Raw genomic sequence first — 27751 nt, forward strand, 5'->3', positions numbered from 1 at the left:
AATTTCCTACTGGTTTCTTGCGGGGATCCTACTAGTTCCAGTAGTGCAGGTTTATAAACACATTCCCCATAGCCACTGGAATCGGTAGCGGCTGGGTCTCCCTGCAGAAGGTCGGTTGGGTGCATTGGTTCTGGTGGGCCTGTTGACCTATGAAAATCTTGGTGCAGCAGCTGCCTAGGGCCGCACTATCAAAATGAAGACAAGGGCAAAGGTTTCATAAGTATGAATCATACTTTATTATTTTCCATGTCTACAAAAGTTCTGCAATCTGCGTGGACACTTTTGTCTTGCTGTGTGGTACTGCTGCAGGTGTTCCAGCTTCAATCAGATGTTGCAATGAAGTTAGCTGCACAGCAAGATTTTTTTCAGAAAAACATACAGCACCACACTACTTTAATTTGAATATCAACAATTTGGAAAGCAGCCATTCAAGAACAATGCATTTGGATTACGTTTGTGTACTTGCATCGCCAAGGGCTTAGATTACTTCCAACCAAAGCCATCATCTCAGCTTTTAGACATTAGTTGATGGCATGGTACCCTGCCAATTTAACAGTCAAACCATTCCATATGTGACACACCACAAATTGTTAGTGCTGTGCTTCGCATGCTATACAGCTGCTTACAGTGCGATCAATCATGTTTCTGTCTAGTTTGAGCTTTTTCAGAATCAGTGCGTGGCGAGCCTGTGTATGCATTTGGACCAGAATATGAGAGTGAAAGTGTGTGCAATGACAACTGGTGCATGTGGAGAATATGCACTTCATGTGTTATATGTAGACTATGCGAGACAAGTGCAATCCACTGTGTGCGTGGTCTTCTCTATAACTCGAACCAATTCACTGCACTACAACATTGTCATCAACCATTTGTATCCTCATTCTCCTTTTATTTCCCTTTCCTCCCTTCTCTAGTGTGGAGCAGCACGCTAGGGTCATATTGCTGCTGGCTGAACTCTCCACCTTTCTTTTCGTTGAATTATTTTCATCGCTATCTTGCTTATTCACTGTGCTTTGGGCCTCCTTGCAAACACAAATGTGGCTATTTGCAATTCAAAGTAGGTTCTTTGATGGCTGCATGGCTGCCCAGTGTCATTTGTAGAACTGAAGTCACATCTGCCACTTTTTCCTGCCGAAAAGTTGAAGGCATTTGCCAGTAAAACAAACTGCTTCTGCATAAATGGTTTACAATGTATTGCTTGCCGTGCATTTACTAAACAGCAAAGGCATTGTTTCACCTAAATTTAGAAGCAGTGTATTTTAGTTTTGTTTAGTATAGTGTCCCAAATTGACTTAGGCTTTGCAGGATTCTGTAGTGTAGGTCTCCGGCTCATTTTTGACCAATGATTTTTTTTTAACATGCACTGACATCACACAGTAAATGGGTGCCTTACATTTTTCTATATCAAAACATGGTCACTATGGCTGGGATCGAACTCAGGTCCCTCAAATTTAAATGCCTAAAACTGGTTGTTTCATACTATCTCCTAGACGACTTTCATCGGGGTAGCCTTGTAGTACCTAATTTACTATAGCCACAAGTCCTTGTAGTACCTAATTTACTATAAACACACTTATGGCACATGATGATGACATTAACAAGCGTTTCTTTGAAATGTTGGATTGCTAGCTGACCAGTGTGCAAACCATAAGGGAGTGATGTCAAAATACTCTGGTTCTCCCCTCTTCAAGTGTTGCTATAATTTGTGAGCTTCATCCTTTAATTTTGTAGCAATGATTCCTTCTTCAAAAAGATTGGTAGGCATAATGGTGCATGTACAACATGTCACCTAATTCAGAAGCTTTTGAAGCGGCTGTAAGATAGTTTGGAATTCAAGTTAGCCAAGGTCACTTTGAGATGTATACAAGGAATAAACAGTTGTTGTGAAAACCAGCACTTAATAATTATTTGACTCAATATTGAACTGCACCATTCTGCGTAAGCATGTTATGGGGTGCCCACAACTTCAAAAATAAACACTGTTGTTTCTTCTTGCCATGACACTTGAGCAGAATACCAATCACATACATAAAGAGTTACAAAAAACAAATTACACAGCATGCTATGCCACTGCCTCTGCTTAACAGGTGCAGTTAAGTTAGCTATTGCGCTCAACAAATGCCTATTCAACACAGTGCTCTCAAACAAGCGTGAGTACTTTAAGAGGGTGGAAATTCTGGCTGGTTGGTGCATGATCTGTGGCTAAAAACAGCGCTAACACGAGACGAAGCAGACGAAACAGCGTCGTGTCCCCTCTGCTTCGTCTCGTGTCAGCGCTGTTTTTAGCCACAGAAGCGTGAGTACTTGGTTATCGAGTTCACCTAATATCCCACTACTTTCAGAATCAATAGTTTGACGTCGCCAGATTATGGGCTTCAGAAAAGGGCGGTTGCCGCTATGACCAGGGCACCGTAATCATGCGTGCGTTCACAAAACGAGAGCATGTTTTCATTTCAAGGATTATTACCGCTAATTTCAGAAAACTGGCTTCGCTGTTCCAGCATGTTGCCATATGAAACATTTCCGTATTTAAATGCCGGAAACTGGAAAAAGAAAGAAAAAAAAAAACAATCCTGAGTGAAAACAGCTGCTCACAAGGTAGCATAAAATGAGAGACGGCCTTTGAGATGTAATTTAGCATCGATAGTAGTCTGCATTTGCCCTTGGGTAGGCCAGTAGCTTTAGCATCCTTAGCGAAGACCCCCGAGCAGCGATGCAGCATCACAGCAAATGTTGCACAAATACACCACGTAACCAAGTTTTTTTTTATCTCTTTTTTTTTCCCCCCTTTTTACCCCCCATATTCCAGCGGTACTTATCTAAATATTGCAGTGCTACTAACCAAGGCACTTTCAACGATTAGTGGCTCCAAGGCGAGCTCCAACGGCGCTGCGCAGCTTTCTTGGAATCGACACACTTACACATCCAGCACCAGCACAGTCGGCATCCAGCATGTTTAGGCAGCAAAAGTTCAGCAGTCGTGGCTTCACAAAATCGCTTGCTGTCAGAGTCAAACACCAGACTTCGAGATGACGGCCAAGACACTTGTTTCGAACTGCAAACATCACAGTATCCAGCATCCAAATGGCACGGCTTGGGCCACTGCATTTATAAAGCCTCAAAACTGCGGCCGCAGCACCCCATAAGCCACAGGCACTACCACTAAGCCATAGTAGAAGGATACGCGTTTGTCTGGTTAACCAACGCCCCAATGCCAGCGTCGGCGAAGCAACGGCGCGAGCGTGTGCGCCGCCATCTTCCTTTGGCATAAAAAAAAAAATAAAAACAAGCAAAAAACAACTTAAAGGAAGTGACGTCGTGTCACGTGCTTGTGCGTCAGAGCGTCGTCTGCTCGAGTGCTCCTACGGGATATGGTTTGTCAATACGCGACCCGGCCGGACCCTCTACCTCGGCTGCACCGCCGCCTCCGACTGTGGCCAGACGACAACGCGACCCGCCTCTGTTCGCTGGTCGTCGCGACGAGAACGTGGATGACTGGCTCGACAGCTATGAACGCTGCAGTGCCTACAACCGGTAGGACGATACTTTAAAATTTCTCAACGTTTCTCTCTACCTCATTGAGGTCGCTAGAAACTGGTTCATTAATTGCGAACCCCACACTACTAACTGGACCACCTTCAAACAGCAGTTCCGACAATATTTTGCCGACCCGGCAGTTCGGACTGAGATTACGAAGAACAAGCTCGCTTCCCGTCTTCAAGGTCCCGATGAGTCATATGCGTCTTACACAGAGGCCGTACTTGCACTTTGCCGGCGAATTAGTCCCACCATGCCGTAACCTGAACGCGTACACCACGTCTTAAAAGGAATCAAATCTGTGGCTTTTTACACCCTAGTTGCCCAGAATCCTTCAAGTGTTGATTCCATTATTACGACCTGCCAACGCCTCGACCAGCTGCAGGCCTCCCGATTGCAGCTCGGCTTCGCTACTGGCCCGGCCTCTGCTGACCTCGATCTGTGGGCAATGATTCGAGAGATCATCCGCGAGGAGCTCCAAGCCCTCAATCCTTTCTGTCGACACGGGTGCGATCATTCTTCAGCACCTTCTAATGACGCCGGTCTCTGCAACATTATTAAAGAAGAGTTGGCAACAACAACCCACCCTATGGTATCCGAACCTCCTGCAACCCGCCCAGAGCCAACCTACGCGCACATCGCTGCATCCCCCCCTCCTTTGGTCCCCCCGCCCCGACCGGCACCACCAAGGCACCACCTACAATCACGCCAATGCAATGGCGACGGCTCAACCTGCACCACACTATTACGCACCTTGGCGCCCCTCCCGACCAGTCTGCTACTACTGTGGCATTAGAGGACATATATCCCGCTTCTGTCGTCGTCGCCGCCTACAGAACGAGCGTCGTGGTTACGACACCTTCGAAAGTGTCATGCCTTTAACTTCATATTATCAACGCCGGTTTATTCCCAGCCTACCTCGACGATCCTCTCCGCCTCCAGTATCTTCGTCTGAACCTAGTGGGAGCCATGTATCCCGACGCCGATCCCCATCATCGGGTGTAGGTAAAAACGTCCCCGGAAAATAGGTCCCCGGAAGATACGCGTCCCCTGAAAGAACGTCACCGGAATAAACGGCCCCTGAAGAAGCGGCAACTAGGAAAAATCGTCCCCAAGGCAAAAACTGGCCCTAAAATGATTTCTTCCGGAACTCACAGGAAAAAGAAAAGATACACATTTTATGCCAGTCTTCCCTGGCTTTGAGTGAAATATAATAACTTGGAACCAATGTCCTCTGAGCGCCCGAAATATTTACGAGAACTGCGTAAAAGCATGGTGAAAGAGCCATCTGGCTCTTTACACGTTGCGCATTTCCGAGCTCCTCGAGACAGGTATAATCAGCTTGGTAATACTGCCCACTGTGAAAGGTACAAGCCGAACGGCGCGGGGTAGTCACGGGCAACCGCCCAAAGCAGAAGACGTCACTAGAACTGCCTCCCAGGCCTTCTGGGGACGAGGTTCAACCGTTCCTCTGATGATGGTGTAAAATGGTGATAAAGGTGTAAGCAGGATGAGGCTTAACCGGTCGGTGCACCATGGACACCCTAAAGCATCGCTCCAAGCTTCTGGTCCGGTAAAGCCGGTGGTAAGCTCGCCTTTTCCCCGCAAACAAAGCGAACACGAGGCGCTGTCACGGTATTACCGCTGCCATCATTTTTTTTTTTTTTTTTTTTTACGAATGCCCACCTCAGTTCGATGTTCGCAGTCATTTCCAAGCCGAAAGGTGAAACCGCTGTAATAAAGTTAACATACATCATTCGTCATTGCAGCTCGCCACGCGGAAACGCAGTCTACGTCCTATAGCAAAAGGGGACATTTTTTCCTACTTCTCAAATAGGGACATTTTTTCCGCGGACGTTTTTACCGGACGCCCCCATCATCGTGGTCTTGAACTTTGCTCGTCCACAACGGACTGATTTGCGCAGTTTCCTCGGCCTGACGTCCTATTTCCGGCGTTTTATAAGGCATTTTGCAACTATTGCTGTTCCACTTCAAGAACTACTTAAAGCACGCAGCCCTTTCGTGTGGACTGAACAAAAGCACGCCCTCACATCAGATCCTGTTCTTGGCCACTTCAGCGACAGCGCTCCAACCACCCCGCACACTGATGCCAGTGATCACGGTCTTGGCGCTGTACTTCTGCAGCGCGATGCAACTTCGCGTGAGAAAGTCAGAGAGAAAGCCTTCGCCAGTCAGACCATGACTCCAGCTGAGAAAAGCTGCATCATTACCGAGCAGGAATGCATGCCTTGCCGTCGTCTGGGCTGTCTAAAAATTTCGCCCTTACCTATACGGTCGGCACTTCACAGTTGTGGCCAATCACCATGCTCTTTGCTGGCTGTCTTCGCTGAAAAATTTGACAGGCGGACTTGGCCGTTGGATTCTACGCCTGCAAGAATACCATTTCGACGTCACTTATAAATCGGTTCGCCAACACCAAGACGCCGACGCTTTTATTGCGAAAACAATACTGCTAGCACTTCGAGCGTTTGGCGTGTCGTTTCGCCTCCATACATGACCTTTCACGTGACCGTGTGACGTCACGCCAGACCGAGAGACGGGGCCCCACATGGAGGAAGGAAAGAACTTAAGAGAGGCCCTGACGTCATTTTTTTGAAGCCGGCGCGGCCGCGCCGCGATCGGACGCTCCAACGTCTCTCCTCCTCCTTCTTTCTCCGCGACGCTCACGTTGCTGGTGGCCCGAGTTTTCATAGCAACAGCGTCGCCGTCGCTAATGGCCCGACTTGGCTAACCCTAAATTTTGACGTCACTTCCGCCACACTTTCTCCAATGCATTGGGAATGGCAAGGGCCTCTCCTAAGTTGTTTCCTTCTTCCATGGGGCCCCAGTTCGCACCATCGGATGGTGGCGGCGAGTCCATACACGGCGCTGTGTCGCAGCCGAGAGAGGGCGCTCACTGCTTGTGACGTCACGCTAGGAGGATAAATGGGGCTGTGGCTCGGCTCCTCGCAGTATTCGGGGCGCAGCCTTACAGTATGTCGGTATATGGGACGTTGGCGTGCCCTCTCACGGCGCGGGCTACTGTCGTTCGGTCAATTCTGTTCTCGTTCCTGACGTATGTTGCCTGCATAACACCTCTGCCGGCACGTACCAAGCTGCAGCTTGAGAGAATCTTCTTCCGTTTCCTGTGGAACGGAATGATAGATCAAATCGGGAGGCCTGTGGTGAAACAGCCTCGGGACAAGGGAGGCCTTGGCCTCCCCGACCTGTGCATAGTAACCGCAGTGCTACACGTCAGATGGACCCAGACAGCCCTGAATTCAGACATGTCCTTGACTCGAAGCTTGACCTCGTTCTTCCTGAGCACCCGCCTTCGTCTTTTTTTCGCAAAGCACGTTTTCCCACTGTGTTCCCCGTTCTGGCTCTCCTTCGCCCTTTTATGCCCAAGCAAACTGCTTGGAGCGACTCAGAGGCCTCCAGGCCGACATAGATATTCTGGCAGTACCGTTAAAAGATCTAGCCAATCTTTTGACGCCGAAGCTCCCCCCTAGGTATATTCAAACAGATCTGTCCAATATGCGTCCAAGCTGGAATCTGATACTGGCAAACTTTTTGGATGCAAGCAGAGCAACGTTCATGTATCGCTTTGCACACGGACGGCTCCCCATCCGCAGCAAGGCATTCACACGAGCGAGCTTGCATCCAGTTTGCTCGTTCTGTGGTGGTCGTGAAGACATTGTGCACATCTTTACACAATGTCTCCTCCCAGCAGCCCTCCTTCGACGAGTGGCTACCTTGTTTAGCATTCCAGGAGTGCCTTGTCAAACTGTCAGGTACCTCAACCCGTTACCCAGGCATGCTGTGAAACAGTTTGTGCTCTTGCTCGTTGAGTGCATGTACCAAGTCTGGTACCAAGTACCGCAGATCCGGACCACGAAAAGGAAATAACAAGAATACGATTGGGATGGAGCGCATTTGGCAAGCACTCGCAGATTATGACTAGCAGCTTACCGGTATCGCTCAAGAGGAAAGTATACAACAGTTGCATCTTGCCTGTACTCACCTATGGGGCTGAAACGTGGAGGCTAACCAAGAGAGTTCTACTTAAGTTGAGGACAACCTAGAGGGCTATGGAACGAAAAATGGTAGGGGTAACATTAAGAGATAGAAAGCGGGCAGAGTGGGTCAGAGAAATAACTCAAGTTACCGACATTCTAGTAGAAATTAAGAAGAAGAAATGGACATGGGCAGGACATGTAGTGCGAAGAGAGGATAACCGATGGTCACTGAGGGTAACAAACTGGATTCCAAGGGAAGGAAAGCGTAGCAGGGGGCGGCAGAAAGTTAGGTGGGCGGATGAGATTAAGAAGTTCGCAGGGGTCAAGTGGATGCAGCTAGCACAGAACCGGGTTAAGTGGAGGAATATGGGAGAGGCCTTCGCCCTGCAGTGGGCATAATCAGGCTGATGATGATGATGATGACCAAGTCTGGTCTGCCAGGTGCGCCGCTGCATTTTCGCTCAGTGTTCCAGGCCTTCATGAGGTGCTCGCACGAGTTCGCAGGGAGGTCTGGTTTCACCTAAGCCGTGAGCAGCGTCACCTCAGCGAGCAAGAGTTCGTAGACACGTGGAGCAGGCCACCGATTATTTGCGAGGTTTCTGGGCGTACCATTACAGTGTCAATATGAAGCCCTTTAAAGTTACAGTTGTCCTTCAGGACATCCGAGGTCCAAAGAAGGTCCGGTCTCCCTGTGTTTGGCCTGCTATCACAGCGGGGACCTTAAACGCAGTTGGCATAGTGTTCGGTTACTGCTGTGTGCGTGTCACCACACGACTGCCCCCTTGCCAGGGTACGGCCGTCATCCCGAATCAAAATCCTCCTCCCCCCGGACATCCGGGAGGAGGGGGAGGTACCGGGGATGATGTATGAATGATGACGGGCAGATAGGTTATGTGAGACCTTGAGGTGCAGCGCCTTCTGGAGCCAAACCTCCTCCCATCTGACAACGGTACAAGAAGTGAATTAAGCTACTAGAAGCAACCAGAAGCAACCAACAGCAGCATCCGTGCTTTCGCATTACTCCAATGTAGATTCTGCAGTGCTCTAATTTTTTTCTCGCTGTCCATTTTCGGAATCAGCCTGCTGTTTTTCTTCCCAATGCATTTCCACCTCTGATCACAGCCGACCATCTCTTCCCCCGAAGCATATCACAACAGTTTCTTTTGACGACTCTGAGAACTAACACGCTCTCCGCTCACAGCAATTAGCCGATGCCTACTGCCGTCCCATCATCGACCGCCTTAACGGCGCTTCGGAGCCGTCCAATGCTAGGCTTCGCCGACAGCTTCGCAATTTCAAGCTAGAAGATGGCATCCTACGCCGCTACGTGTATTGCCCTGATGTAACACGCTGGATTCCAGTCGTGCCGCGTGTGCTTCGCCCACGTAGTAGTAGTAGTACACGTGGCTTTCACGTGACGTCACGCTCGGTGGAGCGCGCTGCGGCGGCCATGCTGGTGCATCGCTGATGCTGTCAGTTGCCAACAGTGCCGAGTCGGAAGCGCAGTAGGAGAGCCGCGCGCGCGTTTCCTTGCGCGTTCTGTTAACCTTGATGCTTTTCGAGTCAAATGCCGCCGCTTCTCAGCAAGCAGCCTTTAAACGCTACCTACCACTCGGAACTTACGGTGTTTGAGCGCGTACGGTACGCGGAAAAAGTGTGCCTCTGCGCCAACATCGACCCATTCAATCTGCGACCGGGAACGGACACGGGAAGCGATGTTGACTTGTTGCCGGAGATTTCACACAGTGACATCGTCAATTACCTTGTTTTTTTCTGCAAACGTTTTGACATTTGAAGAAATGAAGGCTTTTAAGTCGACCGAAGCACATAATTATTTAACCAGCGGTTGGGAAAGAGCTTGTCAGCAAAACAGCTCCAGGATGGCAAGGTGGTTCTTATTGGGAAGGTAAGCATAAAGATTTTTTTTTTGTTAGAGAGTGGTCGAGAGGGAGAAAAGTAATGTTTACTCAGTCCACAAGTGATCGAGCGTAAAGTAAAAAGAATGTTTACAACCTGTCAAGCTAGAGAATCGTTTCTGCACACGTCTCGACGATATGAGATGACACCACTTGTCATCCTTTTTTACGTGCATACGTTGTTCAGTTTGCGAACCTACCAAGTTATTGCGCGAAAAAGAAATGGCATCGCGTTAGAAGACTGATATCACTCGCTTGAGATTTGCCGACCAACAAATTACGTCTCACCTGTCGCGTCGCGCGATTTTTGTGTGCTTTCCTAACTAATCAAGCTCGCCGCTGTTGCCGGTTCGGTAGCGCGATAAGATTGACAGCGACGTGCGCCCGTGGAGAAATGAACCCAACATTAATATGTACCTTGCCACATTTCTGTTCCAGGTGAACCACTCACAAAGGTTGCGAGACCAGCCTCTACAGCTCTGCGTGTTTTATCCGAGCCAGCCACAGACCCCATCGCTTCGCGGTTAACTATTTCGTGCGGTCATCTTGGTGTTCTATGATATTAGGGAGATGAAAGAAGTTGGTGTTTGCTGATTTCGCCCAACAGGTGCGGTTGGAGCATCCAACAACAGCGCAGATAACCATTGCGAAGCTTGAGAAGTTTTACTGTGAGACTGCTTCGACGCTTTGGCTGCACCATGGCGGAATAGTATCCCAGGATTCCTAGCGCGCTCCTAGCCATGACGTCAGTGCAAGCCATGTAGCTACTGCAGGCCACCTTGGTTTTGACAAAACCTACGACCGCGTGAAAAAATGATTCTTTTGGCCTGGCTCCAGCGTAGCTAAATACGTCGCTTCCTGCCCTCTGTGCCAACGTCGCAAACGGCCGACTTCTTCACCCGCTGGCCACCTACAACCCCTTCCCTGTCCTGCCACGCCATTCGACGTAGTCGGCATCGACTTATATGGTCCCCTACCTCTCTTCGATGGGGGTAACCATTGGATTATAACAGCTGTCGACCACCTTACACGCTATGCTGAGGCAGCATCTGTACCGACTGGTTCCGACCAAGAGGTAGCTAATTTCTTTTTGCGATCAATTGTATTGCGTCATGGCGCTCCTCGAGTGCTCTTAAAGGCCCACTGTCCACCCTCCGGTCGAAAATATTTTCTTCCCCGGTGACTGTGAGACTTCGCCCCTGGAACGCAAGGCCGCAAAATGTTTTTGAAAAGAGTAACTAATAACGCAGTTACAGCCACCGCAATCACCCTATTCTATCCTTCCTCTCTCCTTCCGTTCCCTCGCAAAGGTTTTTCACTCTCCTGCCCGAGGTCGTCTAGCCTCCGCAATACAAATTCCCCTTCCTTCTCCGCGTTTGGCGGGAGGTGGGGCGTGGCTCTCCGCGAGCGCGAAAAAAAAAAAAAAAACGGTCGAGGGAGCGCGCGCCGCTGGATTCAGTCTGGCCGTGGTGAGGGAAAAGCGCGCTGCGAGCGGTAGACACCCATCCTTCTCCCGTCAGTCAGCGAGACGGACCAATGGACGTCGTTCGCGGTACGTACGTCATTATCGGGGCCCGTCGGGCCAGCGCAGGAAACGGTGAAGCTGGCTTCTCAAAGGAGAGCAAAAGGGAGCTTTGAATTGCATTTTCGATGCTTTGCGGCGCGCGTGTCGCTGTAGAATTTTGCACAGACTATCTCCGGTACCTGATCGAAACACTGGGCTCTTTTTCTTAAAAGGGCCTTCCCTGGACAGTGGCCCTCCGCGAGACGCCCTTCTTATCGATAGTCGTTGCCGAAGTTCTTCACGCGTCATCTACCCTCCATAAGACAAATTCAAGCTACCATCCCCAGACTAACGGTCTGACTGAGATTTCATCGCACCCTATCGGACATGATCATATCCATGTACATCACATCGGATCATAGAACTTGGGACACTATTCTACCATTCGTCCCATTCGCCTATAATACAGCAGTACAGCGGACTACCGGTTACTCTCCGTTTTTCCTCGTTTATGGCCGTTGTTGTTGTTGTCCAAATAACTTATGGCACATACCCACAGAGGGGGATCGGCCAAGAATTGGGTAGCAAAGAATATTTTTTTTTAAATATACTTGCATAAAAAAATGATTTGAGGGATAGAGGAAAGGAAACAAAACGGGAAATAAGTGAAATATAAAATGAAAAGTGGTAACACTCACGGGAGATTGACACTACAATTATAGAACAAATGATGTTTAAATATTTAGCAAGGCAAACGATTTGAGTCCAGTAAAAAATTTTGTATGGCGGTAAAAACAGACCTGTGACTGTGCCCAAGGATGGTGGCGCCAAATGATAACAATGTCGGGCTGTTTAAACTAAGGCCAAGCTGTTGCAATGGCCTTTCCATCAACTGTTTTCTCAACGTAGTAAAGCGGCGGCAAAACAATAAAAAGTGATCTAATGTTTCTTGTTCACCGCAAAATGCGCAGACAGGAGACAGTGCCAAACCAGACCTGTAAAGATAGAAATTTAAATGTGGGATACGGCATCGCAGCCTTGTTAGTGAAATCTCAAGTTGCCGTGAATGATATTATTTTCTATTCCAAGAATAATTTAGATGCAGGTAGTCATCAGAGCTTAAAAGATGTCCATTTTTTATATTTAATAGAACGTTTCTTCGAAACCTCGCTGCGGTGATGTACGCGGTCGCCGGAAGGATAGATAATACGGGGGCCATTAAGGGACTCTTTTGCCAAATTGTCAGCATATTCATTTAAAGTCACATTGCTGTGGCCTGGTACCCATACCATATGTACAATTTTCAAATGTCTAGGGATCAGGGAGACAAAGGTTTTTACTATTGCAGAATCCACCGACGTAGAGAGAGATGAACACAAGGATAGAAAGTCGGAAATTACAGCCACTTTAGAAAATGAGGAGTCTAATTTCTGTAAAGCGAGTACCACAGCCAGAAACTCCGCTTCAAAAATTGGGGTGAAGTCCGGAAGCCGGACAGAAAAAGACCAGTCTAAATGTGGACAATATATACCCACACCCGCCTTTTCATTACTTTGAGATGCGTCAGTAGCTACAACTAAATTAGCAGAAAGGCTTCTTAAATGATCTTCTAATAATCCGTTTAGAATAACGGATGATAAGTTTTTAGCATTATTCGGGAATATGTCGTCAAAGACAATTTCAATAGATGAACCGATGGTTTGTATGGGTAGAATACTAGGAAGAGAAACATTTAAAGGGTCCAGCAAATTTTTGACCGTAACAACCTGCGGGGTGTGAAATTTAGGCCAATAGACACCGAAAAAGGAGGTCGGTTGACAGCAAAAAATAGACATAGATCGGTGAAACTCTGATTCATATATCCTTAAGTACGTCTGAACGGTTAGAATTTGTAATCTATATATCAAGGGTGAAATCCGGGCTTCAAGGTAGAGCACATTGTTGGCAACAAATTTTGGAAGTCAAAGACACAACCGAAGCGCTTCTCGCTCCAAGAGAACAAGCGGTCGAATTTTATAAGCTGCTGATCCTGAAAACAAGACTGAACCGAACTCTAAAATTGGACGCACATACATAACATAAATCATTAAAAGGACATCTCTCCGCATTCCAGACCTGGGACGACTAATTCGGCGCAACATGGCCGTCCTCCCACTACAATTCTCGACACTTCCTTCTTCTCTACGCCCGACTACTTCTCCACATCAGTACCTGCCCAGTTCTCATCCCGTGTGGCCAGATGCCGTCATCTTGCCCGCCTCAACACAGCAGCGTGCCAGGAAGACCGCAATAGTCGTTACGATTCTACGCATCGCGTGGTCTCTTTTCGTCCTGGTGGCGAAGTACTGCTTTATACACCACTGCGCACCCCTGGTCTTTGTGACAAATTTCACCACTGCGCACCCCTGGTCTTAGTGACAAATTTCACCACCGCTACCTTGGTCCCTACGAAGTCACCAGCCAAACTTCCCCAGTGAACTACAGTGACAGCTGTTGATCCCCCAACCGATCGACGCCACCGTGGATACAGTGCTCTACCGTGGACTTGAAATTGTCCATGTTTCTTGCTTGAAGCCGTTCGTGCGCCGCGGTGCATCGGTTGGTTAGGAGTGGCCAGGCTGGCCGCATCCGACCCCCCGGACAAATTGTGGGAGCCTTTCATGGATATTCTCTCATTTCTACATACCATCGTCATCGTCCCGCGGAGCCTGCTTCGGCACGCGCCTGGGCTCGCCATCGGATTAAGATGCTAGACACGGCTACATCTTGCCTTGCCGTCACTCGTCCTTGCCGTCTCAACCTGGCTTTCACACTATATATATATATATATATATATATATATATATGTGTCGCTCGACAGTAAGGCTGTTCCACGAACAGAACGTTTACTATAGCGCTAATCAATTCCGAAGTGCCGTCCGCTGCAGCTTCGGTGTTAAACAGTTTAGGCCTAGCGTCGACTAGGGCGCAGCGCACGGCCAGAGCGCCGTTTTTCGGCGCTCTCGAGGGCAGCACCGTTGTGGTGAGCTCACTGCATTCAGTGCGGCAAGTGTTGCGAATTTGTCATCTACTTTTTGATGCGGCTGGGGTCGGTCATATTTTTATGTACCGCTTAATATTTATTACTCCGAGCAAACGATACTGAGAGGAGGGCTACATGGTATACGCTATCGGGCGCGTACTCTCGAAGCTTATCAGTCGATCGGCACACTATATATATGCAATGCCTATATGACTTGCTGCTCTTGAAACTTGCTTTAGTGTGCGAAGTGCACGTAGTTGAAGCTTCAAGGTATACTGCGCACACAAAAACAAGGACGAGAAAGGTTCACGACAATCGCACTTCTGCGCTTGTTGTGTACCTTTCTCGTCCTTGTTTTTGTGTGCGCAGTATACCTTGAAGATATGTCTGACCAACTCGCCCAACAACGCACTCTTTTAAACTAGTTGAAACTGCATGACCAGCCTGTGCGCTTTAAAGTTTTGCATCCGGGCTCGGCGCACCTTCCTTACCTTTCCATGAACAAACGCCGACACCGTCGCTGAGCTTCGTAATGGATAGTCGTGATCAGCAGATTGGTTACTATGGCACGTAAGACGTCAACAGGAATTTAAAAATTGGTTTTGCTCAGAGCGCAATCATTTTCGCAACATATCGACGGCCTATAACATTTTGTGCACGCTCGATTTTTATCCATGTCATTATTATTGCGAAATCAATACTATAATCCCATTTTCCGCCCTTCGCGTAGCTACGGTCGGTATAGGCATGTTTGACATTTAATTATCCCAGATGGCTGTGACGTCATACCAGGTGCGAGAGATGGGCTACCAAGTCGAGTCTTCGGGTGGCGGCGGGCGGTAGGCACGGCGCGCCGCGGATGAGATGATGACGTCACTGTGACGTCATACCAGCTGTGAGAGATGGGCTGCCAAGTCGAGTCGTCGGGTGGCGGTGGTCGGTAGGCACGGCGCGCTGCTACCGAGTGGAGGCGCTGCTGTCGCCTCTTCTTTCGAAGTTGAGAGAAGGAGGAGGAAAACGATGGGTATATAAATGCTCGCACTTGCTCAGCTGAGGCACTCGCTATGCATCCTGATAAACAGAAAGAAAAGTCCCGCCGTCTCGATGAAGCCAGGAAACGACAGCGGGCTACAGAGACAGATGGAGAACGGGAACAGCGTCTCGCTCGACGGTGCGCTCAAAATGCAGCTAGACGAGCGCATCGCGCTCCTCTTGAATCGTCCTCAACCGGTGACGACTCCGAATGAAATGTAATGGACGCTTTGAACAGTGAAGACTCTTTGTCGACGTGTTCACTCAGTAGTCAAGAACGTAGGAATGCAACTAGGCGGCAACGACGCGTCCCGTGTTACTCGTGTTAATACGTGTCTTGTGTTAATCGTACGGTCAACATGGTACACATACAATTTGCTACACTATGAGCTGAACTCGTAGTCATGCTATTATTGCTTTCGCAACCTACGGGGCTTAACTAAAGCTAAGCCCCACCTAATTTTTTTCAAGATATTAGTTTTGGTCCTTTAGCAGCGCGTAGAAAAAATATTTAATTAACAAATGTAATTCGATGGGAATGACATTAAATTTTCCGTGTGGCAGGGGTATTGCTGTGTAGATAATAATCTCATTCGCAGCGAGGCGTATTTAGGGTAGGTATCGAGAAAGAAAAAAAAAAGTATAACGATCGGTCGCCTTCATATACGCCGGATACTTGCATCAGGTTTGTGAGTGCATAAATGGCTTAAAAATTCTATGGAATTGATGCTACATACGGCAATAATTTAGCCGCATTCAAGATCGCTCGCTTGTTCTACCCTCATTGCCCATGCATGCTAACTTTTGCTTGTTTGTTTTTTTATTTATTGCATTTGGATGACTACAGTCCTACCTGTCCCTGTCCGATGACATCGAGGGCGACTCACCGACATCACACATAATATTTCACATGGTGCCGTACGTGACAGCGATTCACGTTCGCACACCTCGGCAGAACGGCAGCGGGTGCATGCAGCGCGGCTGTACGCTTGTGTCGTCATCATCTGGCGTCACTTAAGGCACTGCTCTCCGGGCTACGCGGGAGTTTCAACTTTGATTCAAGTTTTTTGCTTATTTAAGATTATTGCTTGCGTATATGTAAAAAAAAAAGAAATTGTAATCGCGTACTGTGATGACCAAGCCGTCAGCAATATAAATCAATCATTAACTCAGTACGGCCGAAAAATCGCCGGAGTTGCCCTTTAAATTTCTACCACCTTGACCTTATAACATTGTTGTCTTCACATGCAGATCGTTATTGAAGCATAATGTATATTCAAACACATAGCTCGCGGAGCCTTGTGTTGCTTGTGGGTGAAAATTTATCCCACTTTTTATAGTGCAGCGGAAATGGTAAAAAAAGGCCTTCTCGGATAACTGGCGGTTGCTGTACCCTAAAGCGTGGCAACCGGGCATACTTGTGAATTTACAGTCGTCTGCCCTGGTTTTGCAAAGCGCTAAGAGTGACAGGACACGTTCTGACGGACAACGTTCAAGCAGTTACCCTACTGGAGTACTGGCGTCCGGGAAGCCGACGGAGCATACCTCGTGACCGCGGGTAACCAGTCGGAGGTGCGGCTTTGCGTGGCGGCGGAGAGAAAACGGACGCGGTATTCTGCCACCCTATCAGCACACGCAGCCTATTGCAACGAAACACAAATGCCCTTATTGTGGTGCTTCTATTGCTTTTATGTCCTGTGAAACATCTGTGGGAGCTTGTCCAGCTACAGCTTCTGTGAGACAACGCCTCCGAAAGAAAGTTGGCCTGTAGTGGGATCGTGAATATGATTATCGCAAGTCTACACTGGATAATGGCTTTATCGGGGACTTTTGCGAATGTTTAAACGAGAACAGTCAATCTACCCTCGAGCTCCTTCTTCTTTCTCCCACATCACCCTCTCTTTCTCACTATGCTTAATGGCAAACATCTCGAAAGCGAAAAAGAAAGAAAGAAATATAGCTACCCGATTAAATAATTCTGTTCAAGGCATGGGAAACAAAGAAAATGCTATTATGCTTAATGTCCATGTATACGTATGTTATAGCGCTGCAGAAGCGTTGTTTTATTAAACTCAGACATTGGGGTAAATTGTGGTCTTCAAGGAAGTGTTCCGGCAGGTTTGCGCACGCAGTATTAGTTATAGCACAGATTTCGAATCTTATGAGTTTGATAATGGTGGTTAAAATGTTGGTGGCTCGCACTGAATGGTAGCTAGTAGTTGTAAATTATGAGTTACATGCTTCCTAATAAGTAAAACTGGAACTGGCTGATTATGCCGCACATGCACTAAATCCTGGCTGCGAGTTAACAGATCTATATGCATATGATCATGGTTTTATATACTCCAAAAACAAAAATTCAGTTTCGAAATTATTGTTCATTGGACGATTTTTCGGCCGCATTCGAAACAGCACTACTTTTGTTTTTGCTGTATTGATGGTGGGAGAGCAGCGCTTCAAAGGAAAGTCCTGATAACACAAGGTTGTCATCGTTAACCATGTCAGCAGGACCTCATCCAGGGAAAAGCAATGCGATGTCATCGGCGCAAACGTGCATATAGCGCCATTGCCTACGTTAACTAAATCATTTATGTAAAGGCAGAAGAGTACGGGCTCCAGTATCCTTCCCTGTGGCACGCCGGCTGTTATGTTGCTGAATGAGATACAATTTTAACTGCATGCTTGCCTTCGCAATTCCAAAGATATGACTGCAACAATGTATAAAATGCCTCCAGAAAACTGTAATAATTCAGTTCTTTGGATAAGGCAAAGCGATTAATTTGCTCAATGCTCTTGAGTAGCCGACAAACACACCCAGAGTGCGCTGCTGACGCTCAAAAGACTCATCTTTCTTCTTTCTGTTACAATAGTGTTGGTTCTGTTAAAAGCATTTTCATGCACCCAAACTAAGCACTTGTAATTATATGGTGCTTACTGAAAAGGAAGTGATGCGTTTATGTTTCAAAACTTTTTCAACATGCCGGAAGTATGGACATTGCCGAACATTGGAAAACATATTTTTATCACCATGTTCGTATATTACAGCCGCTGTGGTCTCCTGTAATGTTTCCGGCTGTACTGAGGCGGGGTCGACCTGGAGGTCAGCGCGGAAGGCATTTCCGAGCACGTCGGCGCTAGCAGTAGCGGCTGTCGTCTGGTATTCATGAGTGCGGTAAACTATAAAAAAATTGCATCCTTGAGGTTGCGTTTCCACGACTATAACTCATCCTGATGCATCCTCCGAAATAATCGCAAGGTATTGCTATCACCCCCATACACGTGGGCTGTGAAAAATGCAGTTACAACCTATTTCCGACGGCTTTGAAGCTTAACAGGTCCTAATTGTTTTACAGCTGTGCAGGTACCGACTGCTTTAAAAGACGCTGGTCGTTCTAGCGGCGCGTGAGCTCCTATAGAGGGAACCTGAACAATCCTTACGAAATGTAGCCATCCATCTGTTTTAATACTTTGGGGGCCCGCGCCAAGGGGGTTTAAAATACCGAGGGCTCTCCCGATTCGTGACACCCGCCGACACCTTCTCATCCCCACGAAGGCCAGAAGAGCTTCCGGCCGTGTTCTCCTGACCCCTATCAGGACGACCCCGAGGGACCATACACCAGATCATCGAACGATGTGAGAATAAACTCGTTGTTGAAACGATCCGCCTCTAGTCTCTGTGGGCCTCTCAGTCAGAGGAATCGCTCAAAATATGCATTAAATTACGGCTCCATCACCTGTAATCATGATGCCTAGATATGTCTTGCATGGAGTGGGCGCATCTAGCAGTTTCCAGTGTGATGACACTTGTGATGTCCGCATAATTTGTTACATTTGGGATGTCTGCATAGAAGTTTTAAAAAATTCGAAGACGTCCTATATGTAGACGCTTCCTGTAACGAAGACGACCCGCATAGGTTTACTATTTGCAGGGTGACACAACCTAAGCTATAGAAAGACCGGCAAGACTAACGATGTCGGAAACCTTCACAACCTGCAACTCTTTTGTAGCGGAAGAAGCAGTCATCGCAATAGTCTGCACTCGAGACACCACCACTTTGAGCGACTGTAAGCATGCTGCATACAATTATATCAAAAGGAAGTATCTCTACCGTCGCTCAGGGCATACTCGTCGACCTTGGCCCAACTGAACAAGAGAAATAGATCTGATGTGGATGCCAGCACATACGGGGAACTCAAGCAACGATGCAGCCCACACATACTCTTGAGTAGAAGCTGGCCGAGCTGTGGACGTCGCCTTGGACCTGGAGCCCTTTCACACCGTGATTACATGACAGACTCGGGAGAAGAACATACCCACCACCGCGACTATCCAGAGTGTTCCGGCGTCCAACAACGAACGCCCAGCGTGGAAGCAACAAGAAGAGCGTTTATTCGAGATTGCTTGCTGGTATATATAGCCTACAAGCGGCTGCATGATAACGGCCAGAGCGCATGCGCGACTGATACAATACATCTTTCTCGGTGTAATCTTTAAAAGTCTGAGAGCACAATACGCGACACTTGTTGGAAATTCTGGTCGTAGTGGAGACGATTGGGCTGTCTCTTTTGTCGGATGGATCGCCTTGGCACAAATTGCGTGGGCTGTATTGTAGACTGCGACGCTTTCACGTTTTCCTGGGAAATCTATTCGCTGCCAGAGTCATCTTCCGTTAAGTCGCTTCGGAATGGCTCGCGTGTGGCTAGAAGATCTAGTCGGTTGCGTCGAAGCACTTTGTTGTCCTCTGTAAGGACGCGATAGGACCTTGGTGCCACCAGGCCCATTACTCGAGCCTTGCAGTTCCATGCATTCCCTCGTACTCTTACAACTGCATCTTTTTTGAGTTCAGGCAGATTTTTCCCTATGAAGGGCCTTTGCTGGCGTGGTTGACGCAGGGACTTCTGTTGACTGGAGCATGACACGAAGTCTGGTATCCGAGTGCGTAACTTTCTGCCTTGAAGCTCTCCAGGGGAACGGCCTTCGGCTAGTGGAGCCGAGCGATAACCGAGAAGGCCCAACCACAAGTCTTCGTTGAGTTCGCCAGTCTTCTTCATTATTCTTTTGACAATTTGGACTCCCTTCTCAGCGAGACCATTGGACCGTGGGAATTGCAGACTGGACGTCACATGCTTGAAGTCGTATCTAGAGGCGAACAAAGCAAATTCATGTGATGAAAACTGAGGACCGTTGTCGGTGCAGACTTCCAACGGAATACCATACCGTGCAAAAATTGAGCTAAGCTTAACAATGACAGTGCATGTCGTTGTGTCGGTATGTTTTTCGACTTCAGGGAAGTTTGAAAATGCATCAAACACGCACAGGTAGGAGTTTCCGCCGTACATAAAGACGTCACCACCCACCCTGTACCAGGCATGGTCTGGGATCGGCTTAAGCACCACTGGTTCGGTTTCTTGTTTGTATGCGTATTTTTGACAAACAGAACAGGTCTTCACCATGGTTTCAATGCCCATATTCAGTCTCAGCCAGAATACCAAGCGACGGGCTCTCGCTTTGCACTTATTTATGCCTAAGTGACCTCCATGAATGCGACTAAGTATTTCAGCTCTCATATTCTTCGGAATGACGACCTTTGTCCCCTCCATAATAATACCCTGAACTTCTGATAACTCAGGACCAAAAGGTTTCATCCAGCCTTCAATTTCTTCTCCATTCCTTAGTTGCCGCAACACTGCAAGTCTGGGTCAGAGGCTGTCGCTTATTCTGCCAGTCGATCAAACATTTTCTTGCTTACAAGCTCTGAAGTCACGCTCACTGCATGAACGTCGACGTCATCAGTGAAGTCATCACGTTCGCTTGGAACGGCTGGCGACGATCATGAAAGCATATCGGCCAGGAACAGTTGTTCGCCTGGAACAAAGTGAAGAACGTAATCGTATCTTAGCAAGCGCAGAAAAAATCGTTGCAGTCTTGGTGGCATGTCACCAATGGCTTTCGAAGCAATTGCTATCAACGGTCTGTGGTCTGTTTCGATGGCGAACTTGCGGCCGTAAACGAAATGAAAAAATTTGTTCACAGCCGAAAGTAATGCCCATTGCTTCTTTCTCGATTTGCGCGTATCTTTGTTCTGCCTCCGTCATTACGCGTGATGCATAGGCGACCTGCCGCCAACTACCACCATAGTTCTGAAGAAGGGCAGAACGAATCCCATTTTTCGAAGCATCGGCAACGACCTTGGTCTCTTTAGCAGGATCGAAAATGGCTAGCAAAGGCGGACCGCTCAGTGCGTCACAGACAGCTTGCCATTCTTTACAGTGGTTTTCAGATAATTCAAAAAGGGCGTCTTTTTTAATGAGGCTTCGTAGAAGCGTTGTCCTTCCCGCTAGATGCGGTATATATTTCCCGAAGTAGTTCACTACCCCGATCATTCTGTGAACGCCGACTTTGTCCTTTCGCCGAGGCATTTCACCTAATGGTGCGGTCAGTGCGGGGTTAGGTCTTATTCCGTCTTTGTTTATGACGTCACCCAAAAAGTCAATTTCTGTGACACCGAATTTGCATTACGCCGCATTGAGCGTCAGGCTGGCCTAATTGGCTAGTTGCAAGGCTGTGCGGAGGCGAGTATAGTGCTCTTCCCTTGTGCTCCCCCATATGAATATGTCATCGACATAAATTCGGACCCCTGGGGCTTGGTCGAATATTTCATTCATAGTTCTCAGGAAAACCTCAGGCGCCGAAGCAATGCCGAAGGGAAGTCGCAAGAAACGGTAGCGCCGAAAGGGTGTTCCGATTGTGCATACCTTTGATGTAGATTCATCTAAGGGGATTTGGTGGAACCCCGAATGTGCGTCGATGCGAGAGAAAAAGGCGGCCCCGGCAAGCTCAGCCTCAATGTCATCTCGTTTAGGCATTTGATAATGTTCTCGCTTTAGGCACTCGTCAATTCGCCTGGGGTCAATACATATGCGCAGTTTCCCATCCTTTTTTTCTTGCTGCAACAAACGGATTCACCCAATCAGTGAGTTCGCTGACTGTGGCCACAATGCCAGCCCGCTCCATCCGATCCAGTTCTTCTCGCAGGGGTTCGAGCAACGCCAAGGGCACCCGTCGCACCGGCTGGACTACCGGTGTTGCATCCTCGCGCAGAACCATATGGTAAGGGCGTGCTAGGCAGCCGATGCCCTGAAACAACTCTGGAAATTCCTTAACCACTTGGTCAGTGCTGTTCGTGTGCACAGTGTTCACAGAACGCGACAACAGACCTAACGCTTCACTTGCAGACAGTTCCATTATGGCGTGGTTGCCCTTTTTTACAATGAGGAAGTCGAAGTACCCACTTTGGTCGTTCACAACCACTTGGAGCGTAGCCACGCCGATGTGCTTTATAACGTCACCGGTGTATGAGCGGAGGACGGAGGGGCTTGCTCTTAAACAAGACTTCGCTTTGAGCCTTTGAAAAACGGAGTAAGACAATAAAATCACTTGCGAGCCTGTGTCTACTTTCAGGGACACTACTTGGGAAGCCACTCTCGCGTGAATGACCCAATCAGCTTTGTTGCCTAAGCTGACGTCGTGTATTTCAAAACCTTCCTGCTCGCCGCGTACTTCGCTTACTTGAGACACGTTTTTGCAACAGACCGAAAAATGGTTAGCGCCACGGCACCGGAAGCATGTTTTGCCGAACGCTGGGTATCTGCCGCGTTCGTGGACGCGGTTTCACTTAGAGCATCTGGGGGGGGAATTCTGTAACGCTCTCAATTTCGCTCTCAAGTTGTAGAGCGTGACGTCAAATTGACGCGGCTTTCACGTGACCTTAAGACGTCAATCGTGACGGTTTACGGAATCGACCAATTGCCAGCGACTCGTAGCATGACTCCGCCCATGAGGTCCCCGTTCCGCGGTCGTGGCTACTGCTACATATTTGTCGCAACGCTAGCCGAGGCCGACGAGGGACCGTCTCCTAAGTTTTTATGAAACGGCGCAGTTAATACGCAGTAAATAAAATTAATAAATATTTATTCTGCTGAGGAACTGTATTTACAACTAACTAACATGAAGCATAAGGAGATACGTTTTAGGCTTCGCAATTAAATTTGCTCTTCAGTAACTTTTTGTCTCCGCGAGGGCACGCTGACGGTGTCAAAGAGTGCACATGGCGGCTTGCTAGAAAACAGCTGATTCCTCGGCTAGTTGCTATTTTTCGTGCGTCGCCTGAAATCGAGGTCCTGTGCGGATGTCGTGAGCAGCTGGAAAAATCCGGTTGAAAACAATGAAGGCTACGAACCTGCAGTGATCAGCGTGGTGAAAGCGTTGGGCATGAAAATCGACTAAGCCATCAGCTTACTGAAGAGTGTCAGCGTTGTCAAAGTGTTTACTATCGATGGCAAGAGCGACGAGTGGGAGGTATGTGGTCTGCTGTTCTGTTTGTTTAAAAGAAAATACAAGAAGATCATGAAGGCTACATTACTGTGTTTGCCGACAGAGGAACGTTTGCACTTGCAGTAAGGCAGGTGGCAGCTACTATGCAAGAGTTAGCAATTGCAGTGCGGGAAACGAGATCCGACACACGACCCTCCACCACGGACTCCTCATGCAAGCCACGGTGACAGTCACTCCTGTGCTTCGCAGCCAGTTGACTTCGGCCGCATCGGGCTCCGTTCCCGATATTCCGTTGATGTTTTGATGATTGTTTAGTCTCGGTACACAAACTGTGATGTTAATGCTTCCTTTGGTGTGTTCAGAGAAAGAAAATACTTTATTCAGAAATTTGCTATAGTGACCGAGGAGAGGACGAGCTTGTTCAGCCAGTTCTGGACAGGGATGTGTAGTATTCATGTTGAACGGTATGCCCCCCCCCCCCCCCCCCCCGTCCTTTTTTTTTTTTTTTTGACGGGAAAGGCAAACACATGACGCAAGCTTGGTGCGCGATGCCGGAGGCGAGCTGGTGAATCTGCTTAATTTCCCTAGTCTTACTATAAACAAGGGGCCCACCAGTGAGGTGTGCAGATTACCTTGAAGGCGAAGAATGTGTGCTAGTTTTGAAGTGCCATCATGGAGTCTGTGTAGTGTTTCAAAAAGATGTTCATTTTACACACATTCCTCATTCTATTACCTTTCCATGTTGTGTGCATTATGTACAAACCATTTTAATTGAAAGGCCAGTTTGCACAAAAGATGCTTTTTCTGATTATTTGTTGAAAATGACTTGGAAAATAAATTCCAAGGTCAAAAGTAGGTGACAATTATGTAAAGGGGTGCTTATCACATGTTTATGGTGCATGAAAGAGCGCTGAACAAGGGTTGAGGGGAGCCTCAGTTTGCAAGCCGAGCCCACATTTAGATTTTGGCTAGCAAACCAAGGTTCCTCCTCAACCCTTGTTTAGTGCTGTTTTGTATTGAGTAGCCATCTTATTTCTCTCGTTCTACCATGTTTATGGTGTAAAATATTTTTGAATGCTCATGTTTTAGCTGCCTCTACTGTCTTCAAGCTGCTCAGCAGTCCCCTTGCAGTTTTACACGTTTTATTAGTGTACTTACATAACATCTGCTCACACATTGCCTTAACAATGTATGTGTGATGCTTATTTTATTTTCACTACAATTTTGTAATCATTCAGCAATCATTGTGGGCACTGCAGCCTAGTATTTGTACACCATTCTCCTAACAGCTGTTACAGCATTTAGCACTGCGAGCAAGATCTCTAGTAGTATACCATCCAGCTGGCATTTTTACCTCTGATATGTAAGCGTTTTGCACACTGCACCATGCATACAGTACCTATTTGTATAGGTAGCTTCAATATGTTGAAAGGGAGCGGCTTCTTTGAGCCCAATAATTATTCTGCAATATACATGTCAATGTTGTATGGTCATTGTACATCAAGGTACCTAAGTGTGTTGGTATATATGATGTCTCTTTCTCAATAAAAACACTCGAGTGAAATACAGCGGCCAAGAAATAAGTGCTTCTACTGGGATATATGTGGCAGTAAAACATCTTGGTGCCATTTTCCGATTCCAATAAGTGTCATGGTTATTTATTACCTTGCTGTAACGCTACGCTTTTCGGTTTAAGCATGTTTACCACACAGCTAGTGACCGCAGCCAACTGTGCCAGGCTGCAAGGTGATAGCAGAGAAGGGACAGCAAGTTTGGTCTGGGATGACTTGGCATTGGTGTAAGCAGCCATGACTCCAGTGGGTAGTCACTGTCTCCTGCATAACCAAACAATGACATCCACTTAAGTCCGCCTTTTGCATGTTCTAGTATACAATCAAAGATCCATACCAACTAGCCCATAGTGAGGTGGTAAACATTCACAGGAATGTTGGCAACATATCACAGGGCTGTCCAAGCAAGCATCATTGTAAGGATAGCCTTGTAGCTTGACAGTGATATAAACAAAAATGTGTTAAGATTACCTGCACAACACAAGCGCTACGGTTTCTTAGGCAGTAAAGAGATTTCAAACATTGAATATTTGGTTGCTGGTGCCATAACACTAAATTTGTACATTAACAAGCATTCGTATGCATAACTAGTCCGTCTTATGCATGCAGCTTCAGCGAATTCAGACAATCGATCACTCGCCGAAATACAAGTCAGCTTCTCTGTAAGGCTCGTAATCCAACCAAAAGGTCTCGTTATCACACAACACTCTTCTAGTTCTTGCTGAAACGAAAAGAAGCAGGCGCTTTTTGCAGCGTACTCACACTTTCGAGTAGCGAACGTGTCGTAAGGAGGGAGCGTAACGAATGGGGGCAAGGCACTACAATCCCTAGTCCCTTCGTCCTGTATTTTGAGGTATATACAGGTATTGAACTTTCGTCAGGTGTCGCTGGGTAATCTCGAAGACAACAGCTGGAAAGAAAAGAGATCTTTCCTCTGTTCGTTTTTTAACATTGCGAGGGGGAACGAGTCCTTTCGGTTAGAAAACAAGACTTGCAGAGAAGCCAACTTACAGCAAGGGGTCGATTGCACATATTAATGCATATAATCAATATCGTTCGATAACCGACGCGGGTTTTTTACAGCTTACCCAAGAAAAAGTCGCAGGCGTTTAGCAGGCCTTCGTTCACCTTTCGGCGTGCAGGAGTACCGCTAGACGAACGCGTTGTTTGGAGTCCTTGGTCCCACGGGGCAACGAGGGTGAAAAGTGCGTATGTTCGCGTCGCAGATCTGTAATAAAATAGGCACAATACAAGTTTACAATGATGTTTCGAACTCGTAGCCAAGCACACACAGTCAAAACCAAAATTTACTCGCTACTGTGATGTTCACAACGTAGAACCCCTTGCCTAGCGACTTCTTTCCATATCGCACCACGGCGCCTTGACGACAATCAGCGTTCCGCCCGATGGCTTCCGCTATCAGCGTATGCACCTGCTGGTCGATGCCTATGCGATGCAAACGATGTTACGTTCCCGACGCAAGCTGGTAGCCCCCGATAGCAAAAAAACGCGGTGCGCATGCAGCCGCAGTGGCTGCGCACTCGTCCGTGAGCTGCGTGAGCCCCCGTTCATCGATGTTCGTCGGCAATCGCCGCACAGTCACTCCACTTTCTGCTGGTTTCCGAGTTGAACACAGTCGGAACAACTAGACCGGTACGTCAAACGCGTCTTCGTCCTCCCTTCTACGCCGTGGATCGCACCGACACAACTGTCACACAGCCAGCGCAACGCTATAGCAACGCAAGGAACACAGCCGCCATTTTCGCTCTACTCAGTTGACTGGTTTTGGGGTTACCTCGTTTCGCTCACAATTTCAGTCAATATTCAGCTCATGGGCAACGTCACCACTTTAGTCTTGTTGATGACGTACCCACAGTCACCGGTGAGATCAGTGATGACGCAAAATTTCAATATGGCCGCCGACCAATAGGAGCAGGGCAAGTTGAGCGGTTTGAGACTGGTTTTGTATTGAGAGCGTTACAGAATTCCCCCCCTGAGCTGCCGGCGTGTTTTTATCCGAGCAACTTCCTGTTCTCGTTGAGCCTCGTCCTGCTCTGAACATTCTGCACACTGTTCACAGTCTGAAAAGTTGCCTTGCTGGCGCGTTTCATTTCGTGCTACTTGCTTCTCCGCTTGAACCCATGTATTGTTTTGTTCGGCGCATACCTGTTCAGCCTTGCAAATTTCCTCCGACCTCAGTAAAGTAAGGTCCTTAACTTTCAGCATCTTTTCGCGCAATTTCGGATTATTTGTGTCAACGACAACCTGGTCCCTGACTATGGAGTCACTCAAGGTTCCAAAATTTCAGCTTCGTGCAAGTCTCCAAGTCCTGTGAAAGCGTTCGAAGGGTTCGCCCTCAGCTTGCGTTCTTGAATGAAAGACATACCGCTCGTACACTTCGTTCTGCTGCTCTTTGCAGTATTCCTCGAACTTCTTTGTAACAGTTTGATAATCTTCCTTGCTGTCGTTCTCCGAAAACAGAAAGTTGTTGAATACCTGAAGGGCGTCTTCCCCGGCTACGGTGAGCAGCAGTGTGGTTTTGGCTCCTTCCGCCCGGGGTTCTTTCGTCGACTCCGTGGCCTGTAGGAACAGCTCGAACCGCTGCTTGAAGAGGCTCCAGTTCTTCGCGGTGCTACCGGACAGCACCAGCGGCTGCGGTGGCTTCACTAAATTCATCGTGCAGTGCACAGTGACACCGCTTCAATCAGCGCGTTACTGCATACGTGAACGCCATCCCACTTCTGACACCCTGTTCCGGCGTCCAACAACGAACATGCAGCGTGGAAGCAACAAGGTGAAGAGCGTTTATTCGAGA

The 27751-nt window shown here is 47.9% G+C and overlaps 2 long non-coding RNA genes across 2 annotated transcripts; both read right to left on the minus strand.

Annotated features, from left to right (window-relative positions):
• Positions 1-212: 212 nt before the first annotated feature.
• LOC146206621 (uncharacterized) lies at positions 213-3331 on the minus strand. The gene is made up of 2 exons (XR_014704473.1): positions 2843-3331; positions 213-346 (listed from the first exon to the last, which is right to left on the minus strand). It is a non-coding gene; the product is annotated as an uncharacterized LOC146206621 (long non-coding RNA).
• Positions 3332-25006: 21675 nt separating this feature from the next.
• On the minus strand, positions 25007-26870 carry LOC146206622 (uncharacterized). The gene is made up of 3 exons (XR_014704474.1): positions 26248-26870; positions 26025-26164; positions 25007-25200 (listed from the first exon to the last, which is right to left on the minus strand). It is a non-coding gene; the product is annotated as an uncharacterized LOC146206622 (long non-coding RNA).
• Positions 26871-27751: the final 881 nt, after the last annotated feature.

Source organism: Amblyomma maculatum, chromosome 1 (genome assembly GCF_055883805.1).
Source record: "Amblyomma maculatum isolate TAMU_Amacu chromosome 1, ASM5588380v1, whole genome shotgun sequence".
Lineage (NCBI taxonomy): Eukaryota > Metazoa > Arthropoda > Arachnida > Ixodida > Ixodidae > Amblyomma > Amblyomma maculatum.